A 20581-nucleotide genomic window follows, 5' to 3' on the forward strand; every position below is an offset into this window, starting at 1 on the left:
TCAAAAAAAAAATCTACAAAATCGACTCCAAATGTGATGTAGATTCACCAGTTTCCCGCTTGTACTCCGAGTTTCCGGACACCCTGTATAATACGTCTATTTAAAATTGTCTTTTATAATCTTTTTTTTTGGTTTGACTGCGGAGTGAACCTTCCTGTGTAGGAAGAAGTAGATAGGACTGATGTTTATTTCGTATATTAGCTGCTGCAATGTCATTAGATTTCAGAGAAATGCGGATATCTGCGTGCGTGTCAATGAGATATATGGATAGTCAGATGTGGCGTTCGAAGTATGGGCCAACCACATTGGATCATTTTCCGATGCGAGATATCTCGGGCATCAGTCGGTAACAAGCGCTCGCCGGGCGTAGGTCTCAGGGGATAACTACAAAATGCCGACATGCACGCTGAGATATTATTTATTTATTTATTCAAACGCCATAAAATGGCTTTTACAATACAGTCATAATCGAATTATCAGTACAACTCGTATTGAAAAATATAAGGAAAGCAATGGTATGACCTTTCATCGGTAAGTAGGGTTTTACCATAATCAGTATCAGTACCTACGTGTAAATTCACTCATTAATTTTAAGAATTCTTGGATCATTTGGCGGCGGCAAGCCGGTTACCTTTAACCCGTTCGTTGAGTTTGTTCGCGGAAGGATTCGGGCGACATCGACAGCCGCCACACCCCCTTCCTACTTCCCGCACGGGAACATAAGTTCACAATGATATTACAAGGAATGTAGAGTCAATTTATATACAACTCAATGGTCCGTGTATGGGATTACGACCAATACATTGTCATGGAAAACGATTCTAGCTGCCATATTTAACTCGATCAGATGACGCGTTAGTTTCTGCTTCCAAGATTTGTTTTCATTCATTCCCGACAACAAAAGTAAAATTCAAATAGACGTATTTAAAAAAAATAATAATAAAACTAGAAAATAACACGTAGTACTCCTATATTTTATGATATTTTATTTTATTAAGTGCAAACGTTGTAAAATCTGATGTTATGTATTTTATTGATTACGTTATGTCTGATAAACCCATAGACATATGAATATTAGTAGACCTGCCCTAAGTGATTAAAAGCGTATTATCCCCACTCCCCATACCGGTTCCATTGGAGCCGGCTGGGCTCGCGTATGGCCTCAAGTGAAATTTGAAAACGTGACGTCATCATTCTTGTGCGAACTATGGTCGAGGCATCATCGGTTCATTTTACGAAATAACACGGCAAAATGTTGACTTGTACTATGAAAACTTGTAAAAATAGATGTGAAAAAGAGAATAAACCCAATTGTCGTATTACATTCCATATATAAGCATTATTTTACTTTATTTTAAGCATATTCACATCGTATAATATAGATCAGTTTTAGAAACATATACTATCACATCGAGAAACGTCTGGACGCGAAACACAAAGCTGGTTGGTTGCTGGGAAGTAAATTATGAACATTTATAAAAGTGTCTTAACTAAATACTTAAACGAAATATTCGACTCTGAAAATAGAACCGAATATTTTTGCCGAATTTGGACTTCGCAAATTTGTTCATAACGTGGCGAGTAATTTGCGCTCCCATGTAAAAATGTCTATTCATTCAAAAGCAGATTTTACTTTTAAGAAGTAAATGGTGATATTATAATGCGAGATGCCTATTTACTGTCAGATTGATTTATTGACGAATCACAGTCAGCCTTACGCCCTTCGTTCTTCAACAGTTGATTTTACCCCTCGCCATTATCTTCTCGTCTATTAATTCCTATGTCTGTGGATAAACCTATATATATGAAAGCAAAAACGGTTTAAAAATATTTACTAGGCAACGGAAAAACTTGAGAGACGTGTCGATTTAAATCAAAGAAACGTTCACACGATCATGTTTTTTAACAATTGGATTACGTATGTTTTCGTTTATCCATAAATCAGCGTGGAAACCCTTTATTCAATATTATCCATGTTTACTTACCATTATGTACTTTACTTATTACTATAAACGTATTATTATTATTTAATTAATCTACCTAATTTACTTCCTATTATCTAGATAATTAATGTACGTATTTTTTTCTTCTTAATTTGCTTATATTTAGGTACTCACATTTAATTACATACTACATTTAACTTTTATTATTAACCTATTTTAACTTTAATTTATTTACTGATATTTTTGGATAATATTTAATTATACTATCGATAAATAAACCACTCACTATATCGATATATCCTGGCTTTTTGTATGAAACAAATTGGCCCTAAAAACCATAGATATGCCAATATATAGACTAGAATTCTCATTCGGAGCCTACTTATCATACTATACACCAATGAAAATGTCTGAAAGTTTATTCCATAGATTTTAAGCGCTTTTCATTGGTGGATATAGTTAGGCAACAATATGACGTTCCAATTTTCGGTCGGAGTTATGCCCCCCTGATACTATTCCTCTTGTCATTGTTAATAAGGTTACCCCATAATCGTGGCTGATACTCTATACCGCAGATACTTTATAATACTTATATATTCAGTAGAATGTTATTGTTGAGAACTTTAAACGTAGTACCCAACTGTAATTTTACTTTGAACAACAGTAGTGTTCATTTTTGTAATAAATTTGTAGGTTATTTTCTATGTCAATAAATTTACAATAATAAATTATAAAGCTGCACATCTCGACAAACGAATGCTGATGATGTTAATGTTATATACTTTTTGTAATAGATAAACAAATCTCTACTTCCATTAGAGCAATTCTAAAAATAACACATTCAACAAATATAAAATATCACGAAGTAAAGCAGAAAAAACAAATAACTCATAACAAATCACGTCAGTCGGAAGCAGAACGCCGGAGGCAAGGGGAGATACGTCAATTTACTGGAGGAAAATCCATTAAAATTAACAACGCTATCATAAAAATAAGATGTCTTATTTAGGATATGCGAGGACCGGGGGGGGGGGGGGGACACGTCGCTAATCGATAACTCATTACGCGCATGATCGGCGCCAACAAACCCCCCTGAGGATTCTATGAAAAAATACATCTAACGAAATAGGTAATTCGCTAAGAGTAGATAACTGAAATTTTCTACATTCTTTCAGATCTCACAGTCGAAGCATTTTTGACACAAAAGAAAGCAATCTGTGAAGTATTGGAGGTTTATGAAGAACATTTACAAATTATTAATATTTGGGTGCATTCTCTCAGATCTCACAGTCGAAGCATTTTTGACACAAAATAATGCAATCTGTGAAGTATTGGAGGTTTATGAAGAACATTTACAAATTATTAATATTTGGGTGTATTCTTTCAGATCTCACAGTCGAAGCATTTTTGACACAAAATAATGCAATCTGTGAAGTGTTGGAGGTTTATGAAGTACATTTACGAATTATTAATATTTGGGTGTATTCTCTCAGATCTCACAGTCGAAGCATTTTTGACACAAAAGAATGCAATCTGTGTAGTATTGGACGTTTATGAAGTACATTTACGAATTATTCATATTTGGGTGTAATTTTTTAATTTTGTTAGACATTCTTAACCTGGTTAACTTTTTATGGGTTGAAATAACACATGACTGTTCAAGCGTGTAAAAATGGACAGAGTCTGTTCTAAGCTAACTGAATAGCCGTCACGCAGTTTCCCGCATGGGTAGGCAGAGAGGAGGGAACGCCAAACAACTCGGTCTTGGCACACACTCCTTGCATAATTCACATTCATACATCGTCTTATACACACTCTTCTCTTATTATGACTCTTGACATTACCAGACTCAAGTATCTAATTCACTCGATAGAGCCATTTTTTTTCGGGCGTCCTCGACTTCTGTTACCATTCACATTTGCGTCATATATTCTCCTTACATTCTCTTCTTCGCTCATTTGCTCTACATGCCCAAACCATTGAAGTATCCCTTTCTTAATCTTACTCATTACGCTTTCGCCAGCCTTTCATTACTTGAGGATCTCCACATTTCTCACACGATCGTACATGGTTTTGCAACAGATACGCCTCAGGGATCTCATTTCTATAGCATTCAGTCTACTTTCATCCTTGCCATCTGCCAGTTCCATGCCTCACTTCCATACAGGGTAGGTACCAGCACTCCATTGTGGACTGCTAGCTTCGCTTCTTTGGGCATTTTTTTGTTAGCGCCTACTGCGTTCAGTCCTCCATTAATGGAGTTAAATTTACCCTTCTTTCAACATCTCTGTCAGCCGCTAAAATTGAGTAAGATGCGTAAATTATGATACATTTATAAATGTGTCGAATTAAATAGTGTAACAAAATATAAAATTTTTGATACAAGCCAGAACTTTTGTTTAGTTAAGTTTTTTACGGAGCCAGCAATTTGGGCGCTATTGTAAAAAAGGACTAGTGATTTTTATGGAGATTTTATTTTCGAGGACTGATTGGTAATCTTACAATGCTAGTGGCTTTACTGTCAGATTAATTTATTGATAAATTCCCTGATTGGTTGGTCTATTAATTTGAATTCTATGCTAAAAACGTTACACAATAATAATCCTTGCAAGGAAAATCCCTACCACGGAGTAAACTTTTAAGTAGCTAACGGAAACCTATGCAAGCTTCCGGAATCCTCGTGACGAAGAACTAAAATAAGTCATTTATGCTGAGGGTGATCAAAGCCAATCATTGGCTTCCCTAGTATTAACTAAGAAACTGCTAATAGGATTGAAGAATTCTCTAACATAATAATAACGCCCTTAGTCGAAGACTATGGCTTGCTCCCTGCTCGCAAATTTCAAATATGATAATAGGTTGAAGCGTAACTTTGAGAAGTTTTTGGTTTCGAAGACAACAGTGTTTTGAATAGATGTGATTTTCATTTTAAGGTTAAACGTAACGTAGGATATTTTTTTAATTTTATTTTATAGAAACAAACAGCACATGATTTACAGAGTTGAAACAATATACATGAATAAGATACTTCATGTTGTGTACCTATGATATGTTTCCTTGTAATGTCTGCTAAGTGGTATGTTTATTCCTTAACTACCAGGTGACTTGTGTAGTTTATGGGTGTGTGTGTGAAGTGTGTAATGTATGTGGGATTGTTTCTGTGTGTCTGTATGTATGCGCATTGAATAGTTTAAATTATTGACATGATGCCACGTTTGAATTTGGGCAGTGCATCCGAAAAAATGTCAATGTTAGAAATAAGACAAATATTATTTAGAGTATGAAGAGCTCTGTTAATTGTCGAATTAGATGCTGCATTTATTTTATAATTAAGCTTGTTGAATAGCACTAGTATGTCGTGTACGTCTCAAAGGTATGTTAAAGTTAATAAGGGACAGAAGTTCAGTACAGTCAATGTCATTGTTTAACATTCTGTGTATAAATATTGAGTCAGCTACTGCTCGTCTTCGTTGCAAAGTTTCAAATGTACACTCAAAGTTATTGTTGAATCTGTAGGTAATATATTTTATAAATTTGTTTTGGATACGTTCTATACTATGTTATTAAGAAAAAAAATACTATTTGCAAGTTATGCTTTAAGATATTAAAGGAATACTAAAAATCGTTCATGGATGATGATGACTTAATTTTTTTAGGAAGTAACACGTTGAGCTTTAAACGATTTAGATAAATGTATTTGTTTGGGCATGTACCTACGTACAAAATATGAATATATAGTTTTGTCCGTATAAAAAATCAATTGTCTTAAGGCGATGCCATACGTAGTAATGCAAAATCATGTGTTTTTGGTTTGATAATTTGGTCGGCTATAAATGTTTCAGATGCTTTAATTAAATACTGCGGGTAGAATACATCTTGGTCTTTAAAATAATCGAGTATTTTTTAGATAAGTCTTTTTATAAGCCCAGAAAAAAATAATGTATAAGGCCTATGAAAACTGCTTTAAAGTTCAAAATCTCCTACTTACGAACCCATTTTCGGTTGTGATTTTATTGTATAATGTGGCAAATTAAGTTATCTATAAAATTATCGAAAAAAAATTAAAAATTTATGCCTGAACATCCACAAAATAAAATAAAAGGCACTTTGTGGCCATGTTTTTTTCTTGCATAAATCAAAATAGGGGGATGGTGTTAATCGGAAATTTATACATTATCGCCATCTACGTAAGGGCTGTTATTGATAGCGGCTCAATTAAAAATATTACACGACGTTGTGCATCGCCTTAAGAAAGGAATACAAAAATAACACTGGATTGTATCACCGATACAATGTCGTATCAGAAGGCCTTTCTTAAAAGAATTCAGATTTAAAACCACTATAATAAGCAGTAAAATATAATAAGCAATAATTGTTTATTGAAATGCTAGTACATATTGAATTATTTGGAAGATTGGGAAAAAGCCGACGTAGCTTAGTGGTTCAGCGCATCTGACCGGCAATCAAAAAGTGACGGTTCGATTCTCGTCAGCGGGATTTATTTTTGCTCAGGAGATAGTTTTAATTTGAATAATTATTTCTGACGAGTGATTATTGCTGATAATAATTTGTTATCGTTTGTGATATGCATAAAAAACCTTGTCCTAAAATAATATATTTATCAGATCACGATTCGCAATCTAAAGCTTAATATTAGACATATCTAAATACCTGAAAAAAACCCTTGACTCTGTGCAAAAACGGGCGGTCCGTTTGATAGATTCCCCAATCTTAACAAACGGACTGCAATCTTTAGAGCACAGGCGTCAGGTAGGTATGCTGTCCTTGTTCTATCGGTATTACAATGGAAGATGCTCTGAGGAACTAGCGTCATTGATCCCTTCGGCACCGGTGCGTAGTCGGGATACACGCCAAACGCGCGCCCAGCATTTGTACACAGTTGACATTTGTCACATGAGAACGGGTCGCTTCTACGATTCGTTCTTAAGTTCAACAGCTCGGCTGTGGAACGAACTGCCGGCCTCTGTGTTTCCTCCCTCCTACAACATGGGACTCTTCAAGACCCATGTTCACTCCTTCCTCTCCACAAAAAGACCCTCCACACAGCATCCCCAAAGATGACATAGGCCCTGAGGGAAATTATTTTCTTCAGGGCCTCCTGTGTGGAGTTAATATAAAAAAAATTTAAAAAAATACCTACAACCGACCTGACACTTGTAACCCTAAATTCGCAATATTACCATATTAAAAGTGGTACCCAGTGTACCTACGTATTCGCACTTTTATTGTTTGCATCTCTGTCACGTTTTACCAAACTCCACTGGAAAATAATTAAAAGAAAAATTACATATGTGGATAGAATAAAGCTCGAAACCGTCAGTATGTAAAAGTTTTCCTTCAACGCACCAACTTAGAAAATAAAATAAATCATGCGCTGCGGCGCCCCACGTCGCGGGTCGGTGATACATTTTCCATATAAAAGTTTTCCTTAGATTCATGAAATACTAGTAGTAAGTGCATAACACTGGAGTAAGTACTTAAGTAAGTTCTCCATCACCTGCCTTGCAACAATGACACAACCACACTCTATTTAAGTAGTTGACGCGTGTGCGCACGCTTTTATATATTTTATCTCGTATCCCCCGTGAGCGAGAACTTTCATCAAAGGCGGAAGACGATGCGGCGCGCGGGGCTAAAAGGGCGGGAATTGAATTTTATGCACATTTTCCCAAACGGTTGGGATATTGGAAAAGTTAGCCCGGCTGGCGAAAAACATTTCCTGCATTTCGAAATGTTGTTCCGGCCTGCGTGTGTGTGTGTTACGAACAAACATATTCGCATTACAAACACACGTATGGTGAGATTCAATTTACCTAACCTACATTATATTAATAAAGGAAGAAAAATGAGTACAACTGATTTATTAAAATCCTGTTAAAAACGTAATGGCATGCCGTTTCCAAATGAAATTGAAATTTTAAAAATTCAAAAAGAAAATAAACTCACTGGAAATGGATAATAATAATATATTGTACCCATAAGAGAAAGTCCAATTATATCCAATTTTCCAATTATGTCCTAAATTTCGCTAATGAATGATTAGTTAATGTTAATTAAGTGTTAATCTTAAGTGACCTACCAGGTAAGTATGGTACTGTATATTATCTTCATATTTAGTTAATAATAACATAGATCATTGCAGAAATGTATTATATATTTTTACAGAGCCCTTGAGGTGATTTTGTACAAGAAATTTATTTATTTATTTATTTTATTTATTAATCTTAAGTTAGCTCACATCTTCGTGTGTGCTAATAGTTTTATAAACATATAAACATGTACATTGTTTGGCAAACATAATCTTTCTTTAAATATTTCAATAAAGTCACAAAAAAAGAAACATTAATAATTGAGATAGACATATTTTCTTAATTCATTTTTGAACTTATTAATATTTTCTATCACAGCAATTTCCTTCGGGATTTTGTTATAGAGTTGAACGGCAGTGTATGAAAATGTATTGAAATGCGCTACACAAATAACTATACTATCTATCATTAAAAGAAAAACTTTGGCTATTGTAATAATAATATTAGTTCTACTGAGCCGAACCCTCTGATATGAAAATATCTAGAGTCGGTGAATTATTTTCCCATTTGATCTCTGGTGAGTTGACGTGTTGTTCTTGTATTGTTTTGTATTTATTTTACTTATATAATGCACTTGGATAATGTTGATTGACTAGATGATCATTTGTGGAAAAGTGTGAGGAAGGGTATAGTTTTTCCTATGAGGAAGATTTAACCCGGACATAAAGTCGGAAATTATTTTTTTTTTTTAAACTTCCGATTTAGTTGTCCGGGTTAAGTCTTCCCCAAAGGAAAAACTTAACCCTTCCACTCACTTTTCCACAAATGATCAGCTAGTCAATCAACACTATGTAAGTGCATTATATAAGTAAAATAAATACAAAACAATACAAGAACAACAACATGTCAAATCACCAGATATCAAATGGGAAAAAAAATTCACCGTCTCCAGATATTTTCATATCAGAGGGTTCGGCTCGGTAGAACTTCTAACAGGGCCTATAAATCCTACTGATCCCTCAACATAAATATTTAAAAAATCTTTTGTTATCCTACATGTATTCAAAATGACCGACTTTTGCATCTTTATATATAAATTTTTTGATAGATCTAATACGCCTAAATTTTTAATAATTGTTATAATTATGTTTGTAGTTAATTTACAGGGTGAATGATGTATATCGAATTATGTTTGTAGCTAATTTAAAGATCAAATTATGTTAATTTGTTTGCTTAACTTTGAATACTGTTCACACATCACATTTTAAACATTATTATCTTTTTTGTATATACTTACTCCTCCCATAAACACGAGCTCCTGGAGCTCACCTTATGGAGTAGTAGAATAATATATAAACACGAGTTCCTGGAGCTCACCTTATGGAGTAGTAGAATAATATATAAACACGAGTTCCTGGAGCTCACCTTATGAAGTAGTAGAATAATATATAAACACGAGTTCCTGGAGCTCACCTTATGGAGTAGTAGAATAATATATAAACACGAGTTCCTGGAGCTCACCTTATGGAGTAGTAGAATAATATATAAACACGAGTTCCTGGAGCTCACCATATGGAGTAGTAGAATAATATATAAACACGAGCTCCTGCAGCTCACCTTATGGAGTAGTAGAATAATATATAAAACCGAGCTCCTGGAGCTCACCCCATGGAGAAGAATACTTAGAAAAAAATTAATTATTTTGCATACTATTTCAATTTGAAACCCTGTATTATTTTTTTAATAAATACAAATATTATCTCTATTAGGATATGTAGGAACACGGGTTCACACAGTTGCGCTTATCCTGATAAATATAATGACGAAATGTGAAAATATTAGAATTTTTATGAACACGCGTTCCGACATCCTCACAACACATTCGTGTTTTACTGATAGTTTGTTAGGAAATCTGTCAATTCATTCGCTAAAGGCCTGCAATCCCGTTTTCAACAGGAGCACGAATAATTTGACCTGTTTTTAAAAATAAATTTTCAATATTTTATATCAGTAGGTTTCTCCGTGTAGTTCTGTGAATGGTCTATACACAGATAAACCACTCACTAGATCGATATCTTCGGGCTTTTTGTATTAAACAAATTGGTCCTAAAAAGCATAGATATGCCAATAAATAGACTGCATAATTCTCACTAGCAGCCTACTTTTTATACTATACACCAATGAAAAACTCTGAAAGTTTATTCCATAGACTTTTAGAGTTTTACATTGGTGGATATATTTAGGCAATCATATGACGTCACAATATTTCGGTTCCAATTTTCGATCGGAGTTATACCCCCCCTGGGTCTATAACACTCCTTAAAAAAATTGTATTTCTTGATCTGTAAAAGCTTTTCGAAATATTACACCGGCATTTTGTTATAATTAATGGATTAGAAAGCAACAACGAGGTTTGATGAAATCTCTGTACAAAGCTGGGGCATTTATCTTATAGAATTAACATACGTATTTATTCAAACGTCAAAACTATTGACGAATACGAAGAGGGGATGACACGATCGGGATTTGTAATCCTATTTAATACAACAATTCTACAAAAGCCTGCCAAAATCCAAGTGCAATTTTGAATAAACAAATTACTTCAACACGGAAAGTCAAACAGCATAGAAGGGGAAACTGGCAAAACGGGGAGCTTAGTAAAGAAATAAGAAAATCATCCAAAAGGAAAGAAGAGATTCGTTATTGAATCGGATGAAGGAATGCAGTAAGGAAGTAGGAAGGATTCCAAAGCTATCGAGTTTTTACAATCCAATTATACTAATCCATTTGACTGCGACTCTGCGAAGTAAATTGCTAGGATAAGATCGAAGGCCGGGGATGGCAGTGATAGCTGCTAGCCCGTAACTAGTAACCACACAACGAATGCACGATTCATAAATCATCAGTGCAAAAAGAACTCTAAGCAGAATTCTAGCCTGAATAGACTATACAATAATTACAATAGCGTATTATCCAAGGTGGATATTTTCAGTTGCGAACTTACCATCAGTGCAAAAAAAACTCTATGCAGAATTCTTACCTGAACAAACTATGCAATAATTACAATAGCGTATTATCCTAAGTGGATATTTTCAGTTGCGAACTTACCAAATACAATAGGTCCATAAAATAATATTTCTCTGATGGTTTGTTAATAATGTTGTCTCTATTGTTTATATTTCTATTGTGATTTGAAGAATATCTACAAGCTCTCTCCATGGCTATAAATGTATTGATAAATGTTTGGTTTTCAAAATTTTTCGTTTTATATAATCTTAATAGTATAATAATTAATCTTATAGTTTTGTATAAATTTTTTATTTCATATTCCTTTCTTACAAATTTAAATTACCTATTCCTTATTTTGCTATCTCAGTAGAGGCAACGTTACAAGGAGGAAATCCATAATTGGTTTTATTTTGGCTCTATAATACTTATGTATAAACTGAAATAAATGAAAACTGTCAATTTCCCGAAAAATAATAAATAAATAAATGCTTTGAGTAAAATATCACCAAGAAGTAGGGATAGCAGCCAATTTTGCACTTTAATGCTACATTTTATTTTTAGGAAGGGAATACCTTCAAAATCTTCCAAAACAGTTTTTTTGTGTAACAGACTGCGTTCATTACTATACAAAACATTATTAGAAAGAAAAATACAGTAATGTGTATAATTGAACATAAAAGTTGAACAAAATGATATAATTAGACAAGATTTAATTAATTACATGTCTCTTACACTATTTATCCAATAAACCTTCAAGATTTTTTTTAAGGAAAGAAGAACATGTTTTGAGAAGGAAAAAGGTATGATGGGCTTTAATTTCGCAGCACCATTTCTAAAAGGAGCATTTTCAGTTTTCATATATTCATATCTCATTTAAGATGCCGTGATTGGTTGATATTTTTCAACTGTTCAATAAGAAAAACTACATGATAGAAAATATATTTTGCCAAAAATTTACAATATATTGTCCAAATAAGGCCCCGTAGTAAGCGTTCAAAGACGGTTTGAAAGGGTAATATGTAAATACGAATGTTAGAGGGAGTGCGCTTATATTAAAAAACGATAACAATTATGTGAAAATGGTGAAAATGAAATAGAGCAAAAATTTCTCTACAAAGGCTTTAGTTGCATTTAAAGATACACTGTGACATTTTTCATACCTATAACATGTTAAATCACAGAACAAAACGAGTTTTTAATAATTTTCGGAGCTTACTTTGCGATTTTTTTTCTAGGAGGGAATATCAAATAATTAACGTTTCGTCATAACAAAAGTATAGATATTATCGTAAAAAATAACATATATTTGTTTTAGAACTTGAAAATTTAAAGTGTTAAAGAGAAACTTGTTATAAATCGGTAGAAATTGGGAATGCGGGGGCTTAATTATTAACCAATTTTGTTTAAGTTCGAGATTGTGTAAATCGAAATCTGAGAACAAACTTCAATGTTTTCAAACTTTGCAAAAACACAGTCAAACTGTGTAACGAAAATCCAATAAATCTAAAAAAGCAAAAAGAATGCTTACATGAAAACCATTAAAACTAGTGATAGATCGATCATTCTTCCGCTTATCACCCCAGCGCTGGAGAATATTCAACTTTTTATCCTCATCCCATTCTGTCAGGCGTCATCTTCCGAGATGCTGTGGGCTTAAAATATCGGATGCCTTAAGCCGATTCTTTGTGGATTAGAGAACGGAAGAGATTGGTCCCATCCCGTCTCTTTCTTTATCTACATAGTCCCTAGTCTAGTCTCTAGTTCCTACAAGGGAAAACTCAAACAATGGAAACGCAAAGCGGGGAAATGTAGACTTTGTTTTTGAGCAATTGAGTGAGCGGCGAGAATTCGTTGTGTTTAAATTATTTAAACTACTTTAAAAAGAGGCCCGTTAAAATATAATACGTTAGTTTTACGACTATTGTGGCGTAACGATATTAAAATTTTCTTTAAGAAAATATCCCGTTAAATAATTGGTGGTTTACGGTGAACGGAAGCTTTAAAGTTAAATTTATTTTTATTTTTATATTAACTCCACACAGGAGACCGTGAAGAAAATAATTTCCCTCAGGGCCTATGTCATCTTGGGGATGCTGTGTGGGGGGTCTTTTTGTGGCGAGGAAGGAGTGAACATGGGTCTTGACGAGTCCCATGTTGTAAGAGGGAGGAAACACAGAGGCCGGCAGTTCGTTCCACAGCCGAGCTGTTGAACTTAATAATAAACTTAATAATAATTGGTGGTTTACGGTGAACGGAAGCTTTAAAGTTAAATTTATTTTTATTTTTATATTAACTCCACACGGGAGACCGTGAAGAAAATAATTTCCCTCAGGGCCTATGTCATCTTGGGGATGCTGCGTGGAGGGTCTTTTTGTGGCGAGGAAGGAGTGAACATGGGTCTTGACGAGTTCCATGTTGTAGGAGGGAGGAAACACAGAGGTCGGCAGTTCGTTCCACAGCCGAGCTGTTGAACTTAAGAACGAATCGTAGAAGCGACCCGTTCTCATGTGACAAATGTCAACCGTGTACAAATGTTGGGCGCGCGTTTGGCGTGTATCCCGACTACGCACTGGTGCCGAAGGGATCAATGACGCTAGTTCCTCAGAGCATCTTCCATTGTAATACAGATAGAACAAGGACAGCATACCTACCTGACGCCTGTGCTCTAAAGATTGCAGTCCGTTTGTTAAGATTGGGGAATCTATCAAACGGACCGCCCGTTACTACTTTATGTGGCAAAATTACACACCCAAAATTCACGTCACACTACTATAATTTTACACGGAATTACAATGGACGTAATTAAACATGGAGAGAATTATCTACATCTAATAAGATTACGCCTAGTAGAATTGCACAAGTCAAAAAAACCTAACCTAATTTTAGTTTTGTTTTCAAATATGATATTTATTTAACACACACAGTCCAAAATTTAAACCTACTGACCCTACTTTGCCGATAAGACATGTCGATAGTAATTATTTTCAATAATACTGTCAACATATTGATGGCTTATATGTGTTATGTGCACTTATAAGATAAACACACTTATATTTAAAAGTTAATGACTTTGCACGCTGAGGACACTATAGTGAAAAGATTGGACATTGATTCTAAATTTGCTGTTTCACCCTCCATTACTATTGATATTACATTTATTACGGCCTCCGTGGTCGAGGGGTAAGGCTCTCTACTAGCAAGCCGAAGGTCGCGTGTTCAAATCATATTAAAATTATAAATTATATTTGATTAATTTGTGTTATTTCACAATTTATTTCATCAATATCATTTCTTAATAAATACTCTAAAAATACACAAATTGGAAGACAGGCGTAAAATAAAAGACTTCTCTTTTTTATTCAAAATTCTAAACTTTAAATTCGACTGTTGCGAACTTCTGCAACTCATAAACTTACGAATACCTACAATAACAACACGACAAAATACACTATTCCCTGCAACACACATAAGCGCAATTACATTGCGAACTCCCCAATACAACAGTTTCACACTACGGGAAACCAATACTTAGGTGATGTCGATATATTTAATATTAACTTTGCGAATTTTGTGGATTACGTAAAAGACTTATTTCAATACTATTCCTAAATGAAAGTTATATTTTTGTAAACCAGTCAAATCGCTGTATTTTTTAATTTATGTTCTTGTTATTTTTAATTTTGTTTCTTGCATAGGTATATTATTTTTTAATGTAATTTTATTATTATAATTTCTTTCTTATGTTTCAAAACTGTCATTAAAATTGTAACACCTACATGTAAAAGCCCTCTGGGCGTTAAATAAATAAATTGGAAAAATACATGTAGTATAAATACTTGCGGCACGCTCCAGAGTGGAAGATACTCTAAGTATCGCCCTGGTGTAAGAACACCGTTCAGAATTAAAATGCTGCTTTAGCTGTGTTTTGTGACCAGATCTGATTAGCCCGGTACTCCCCCACCTTTCTCTAACCCATCTCCTTCCTATCCCCACTTCAAGCCTTCAGCTTGTCAACATACCCCAATAGGGGATGCCACAGTCTCACTGGCTCCAGACGGTTGGGAGCAGTTGATCTTCTGCGGTTTCACATTAAAAAAATATATTCTTCCTCGTTTTCAGCACTAATTATCAATATTCTACTTACGCCCATGAGTCCGTATTGAACTATCAATAAAATTATGTACATAATTAATAAATTTTTAACTTAAAAATGACAACTTTCTAAATATCTACGCTTTGTACTGAGTACACGGCTCAGGAACTAAAAGGTTTTTTAGCACCGTAAGCAAAACATATTTATTTCGTGTAATTACAGTAGGTGTAATTAAACAAAACATCTATTCCAGCATAGAACAACTATTAGTACTAGCATATAAAATCCCACTGATGCTGTTTACTGTTCGAAAACTATAACGGTTCTTTTTGAAAATAACAGAGGGCGCCACTTCCGTCTACAACAATCCTAAACTGTACAGTCATTGTGATAATATTAATAGATTAGAACAGTGCGAGACAAAAGAATTAACTAATGTATATGTTTAATCTCAATTTATAACCGTATACATTATGCAGATATACATTCGAAATATATGAAATGTATTAGGTTTATAGAATAAAGTGAGATTGGTATACGTTGTCACTTCTTATCCTTTCTAGCTAATGGCTTGCTCAATCACTTAATAACGATCATAAATAACTAATTGTTACTTCTATTTTTGGAAAAAAGAGCTTTTAGACTGTGGTGGTTTCCATTGAAAACATGGGTGTGGGCGCGTAATTAATGGGTTTATCGATACGATACGAATGTACCACTCCTGTCCTGGTGCGACCGGCACAACATTTTTTAGAACACGTTCTCTGAAGGTGAAAATGGGGTTGGAGTTTAATTAGACAGTATACACAGCAATCTAAAATCAATTTAGCAATGAAGAATGGATTTTACATTGTTCTTCTAGCTTATTTTCGCCCTTATTGCTCCATCTTACTCCCACTTGATTTTTCTTGCGTTTTTTTGCTACTCGACCATATTTTCGCTCCTTTTTTGGAATCAGGATCAATGGCGGAAATGATATTACATGCAGAAAATAGGGGAGCTTAACATGAAAAACGGTGCAAATTTCATGACATCAGAGCTCACCGTTTGAGTTTATTTTTTCTTTTTTATAGTTTGACAAACAATAACAAAAAATCATGAGTACCTACCACAAAATGAAAAGCTAACCACCATTTACAATGTTTTCAAATTTATTTTTATTTATTTATTTTATATATACAAATTACAAACAATACATAACAAAATGAACCTTTGTCTGTCCAACTGGGAAGGATTCCCGTTTCAGGACAGCCAAATTGTGTATTTAGTACATAATAATTTTACAATGCTATAATTTAAAATCTACTTTAGCCGAATATAACATATTTATTGGACAACCAACACCTCTGCCATAGGTCACCACAAGTGGTTCGCTACGTTTGGTGACTTAGCAGGGATGTCCAGGTTAATGAGGTGAGGTTTGTCCGGATCTTGTACATCTTCTACATCTTGTACATCATCTACATCCGAATCTTGGATCTTTCACATGATTAACTTTTTTTCTTTCTTATAAAATTAGTTACAAAATAAATAACAACCAGTTTTTTGCTTGAAATCGAACGTTTCTAGACTCCGTTTGTCAAGCGATTTTAATGCCTATTACCTACAATATAAGGTATACCAATAATATACACATTTTTGGCTTGTAGCTTCTTCTTAAGGTACGTACATTTTGATTTTTAGGTAGCTACTAGTACTTCAAATAATACTCGTATGAACTATTATGAACCTCTGCTACTGGCAACACTGATTAAGTCGTTGTAAATCACATCGAAATGAAATCTAGTCCATATTGTGCGTATATAAATGTAATATTATTCATAGACACCTAAAATTTTAGCCCCAGCAATGAATGTAGCAAGCATTGCTATAACAAATGCCAATGTTTACCTATAGTCGTTGATGCGAATATCCGCTATAGGATAAATCGCTCCGTTTTGTTTGCGTTGAGCCGGCTGGACCGAACCAAGACTTACACATAAACAACAGCCTAATTTAGCTCACAGATAAAAAGGGTTTGAATTGGCAACGTTAAAGATCACAGACATAGGAATTAATAGACGAGAAGATAATGGCGAGGGGTAAAATCAACTGTTGAAGAACGAAGGGGGTAAGGCTGACTGTGATTCGTCAATAAATCAATCTGACAGTAAATAGGCATCTCGCATTATAATATCACCATTTAGTTCTTAAAAGTAAAATCTGCTTTTGAATGAATAGACATTTTTACATGGGAGCGCTAATTACTCGCCACGTTATGAACTAATTTTCGAAGTCCAAATTCGGCAAAGTAAGGCAGCTTCTATTTTCAGAGTCGTAGTTAGTTTCAGAGTATTTAGTTAAGACACCTTTACAAATGTTTCATAATTTACTTACCCCAGTAAACAACGATGAGCACACTTGAGAATCGCTACATTGTGATGTGATAGTATATGTTTCTAAAACTGATCCATATAATACGGTGTGAATAAGCTTAAAATAAAGTAAAATAATGCTTACTTATGGAATGTAATACGACAATTGGGTTTATTCTCTTTTTCACATCTATTTTTACAAGTTTTCATATCACAAGTCAACATTTTGCAGTGTTATTTCGTAAAATGAACCGATGATGCCTCGACCATAGTTCGCACAAGAATGATGACGTCACGTTTTCAAATTTCACTTGAGGCCATACGCGAGCACAACCGGCTCCAATGGAACCGGTATGGGGAGTGGGGATAATACGCTTTTAATCACTTAGGGCAGGTCTACTAATATTCATATGTTTATGTTAAAGATACATAAATATTATATGAAGTTATAACTTTTTTACTGAAAACCATATTAATCTGTAGGCGAAGGTAAAAGGGAAGCGAGTAAAAATATCAAGTTGCAAGTTGTATACGCAAAATCAACCATTATCGACTATAGTACACAATAAAATTTCCTTGTGCGTACGTGTGTGATATGTGTACCATTTGCAATATAATTACAGAATAAAGAAGAAGTGACGTAGGCATGTTGCGTCATGCAAAAGTCTGATCATTCTTTGCTTAAATCTCAAATTCAGAATTTCGGTCTCTGCGTATAAATTCAAAACCAGATGGAATGACAAAGTTTATTAGCTCTCTCGATTTACTAGTCAAAAGGTGCTAAGTCAGTGCCAACGCTAGTTTTCATTCAAATCTACGCAGAAGGCTTTTCAATTTGAATGTGTGTTTGTATGTATTTTCTATTATGTAAATATAATAATACCCATGAATAAATAAATATTTATTATATAATTGTAATTTTTCTTTAAACAGATGGCACTGTTTTTCAAAAAAGCCTGTTTTTACCTATCACAGGTGACATCTATATAATATAGAAACACATAAAAACACAAGTGTATTCAAATGCAAAGTTGTGTAAAATTTTCAAAGCAATCGGTGAAGAACTCGGCGAACCCAGGATCTCTGTCTTCCCGGGATAACGTTAAATACGTGACTCCGATACAAAAGAGATCCAACTGCCAAGAACCAATGGGACTATATCAAACGAATTGAGTATCATGCAAGACTGACGAGCTAGTATCTCGGCAGTTGGTGGGGAAGAGAGAAGTAGAGAACTACCTTGTTGTTCAATTGTAAGAAACACACCTAAAGCATTTTTGTTGTTTGTTTTTGGGGTGTTATGCCGTGTTGCGCTAACTCCTTCTTTAGCCGACGTTTCGGACAGCGTTGCAGTGTCCATCATCAGGGCAGATCCGGTAGATCCGAAGATGTGTAATTGTTGGGTTTTTTTTTTGATTTTATGGATTCTTTCGTAATCCGGCTTATAACAATACCCTTGATGTTTCTAGCTGACTAGTACTGCGGCTCATTTGGCCTTATTACTATTACCATCTGATGGTTGTATTTACTTGACTGATTTTATATTACATTAATGAGTTTTATGAGGAAAAATTCTTAACTGGATAAAAAATAATTGTTTTTTTTTTGATTTTCTAGATTCTTATATTCCATGAAGTGGTGAATCATTTAAATTTACTGAATTTAAAGTTAATGTTCTTTATACAAATAGAACGGCGTCATATGCGCCTCACAATTTTTACCTCATATGGGTTTATTTAAATATTACCTGGCTTTTATAGACTTAGAGGCCTTGTATTTTCTCGGTAGGGAAAAAAATTGTTACCTAAAAACCCTACTTAAATTGCATGTATTAAAAAAAAAAAAAAATGTTGGTTGTTGAGTTTGTGCTTATTTACTTGGAAGCGATACCGTGCCGCCAGCTTCAATCCACTACGAGCCGGATCTGCCCTGATGATGGACACTGCAACGCTGTCCGAAACGTCGGCTAAAGAAGGAGTTAGCGCAACACGGCATAACACCCCAAAAACAAACAACAAAAATGCTTTTGGCCGTGAAAATCTACAAACTTACCACACCTAAAGCAATTTATAGTAATGTTTCCATTCTGAATGGTGGCCTCTTCCATGGGCTGTATATTTTTTTTACGAAAGCAAAAATTATGTTTTAAATTTAATGTTAGATAAAAAAATTACAGATGTTTTAAAAATGGCAGAAACGCCCAGGGTACCACCGGGTTGTAGAGCCACTGGAATTAAGCAAGTTATACCAAGTTTAAAAAAAACTTAAAGTAAAAAAGTACATAAGTCTTACTAAGTTCATTTAAAAAAGGAACGTTTTATCTTATCCCTCTATTAATCCTTTCAGTTCCTTCTTCTCTTGGTTTAAAGTGAGAGGACCATAAAGGGTTCAGTCGTTCAGAAAGTGTTCTTGTTGAGTAGAGTTTAGTTGTCTGCGATTAAACCACTGAATGCGATTAAGAAGTAGCATTTTTATATCTGCAGCCCGAAACCATCATGTGGAACTGCACTCGCACCGGTTACATAGATTTAGAAGCCGTGAAATATGCACTAATCAAGTTATGCAATTTCAAGTACCTTAATAATGACTAGTAACGTAATATGTCATAATATTTTTCGTTAAATTATTATATTATATTTTATAAGCAATAATTATTAGCCTGAAACACTCATCCACATTGAAAAATCTCCTGATAAAAGATACATGACGCCAACGGGACTTGAACTCGTGTCCTTTCGATTTCCGGTTGACAGCTCTGACCACTGAGCTATGGCGGCTTATCTCTTATCCGCGAAATAATTCAATATATACTAGTGTTTCATTCAACAATTACTGCTTGTTACATTTTTTTACCTGAAAACAACCAACTTTATTTTATATGAGAAAGGCATTGTAAGTGCTAACTCTCTCACTAGATGGCGTCGAGACAAATTGTCTACATTTATTGGTGAAGATACTAGAACTTGTCAAATATTAATTATTATTTTTTTGGTAAACTAATGTTTAAGACAAGATTTTTTATGCATAGCACAAAGGGTAACAATTATTTTATAAGCAATAATTATTAGCCTGAAACACTCATCCACATTGAAAAATCTCCTGATAAAAGATACATGACGCCAATGGGACTTG

The 20581-nt window shown here is 34.3% G+C and overlaps 1 protein-coding gene across 1 annotated transcript in view; it reads right to left on the reverse strand.

Annotated features, from left to right (window-relative positions):
• Sema1a (semaphorin 1a) overlaps nt 1-20581 on the reverse strand; it is a 169496-nt gene that overhangs the window by 64713 nt on the left and 84202 nt on the right. The window lies entirely within an intron of this gene.

Source organism: Hesperophylax consimilis, chromosome 13 (assembly GCF_061612785.1).
Source record: "Hesperophylax consimilis isolate HC1 chromosome 13, BYU_Hcon_1.0, whole genome shotgun sequence".
NCBI lineage: Eukaryota > Metazoa > Arthropoda > Insecta > Trichoptera > Limnephilidae > Hesperophylax > Hesperophylax consimilis.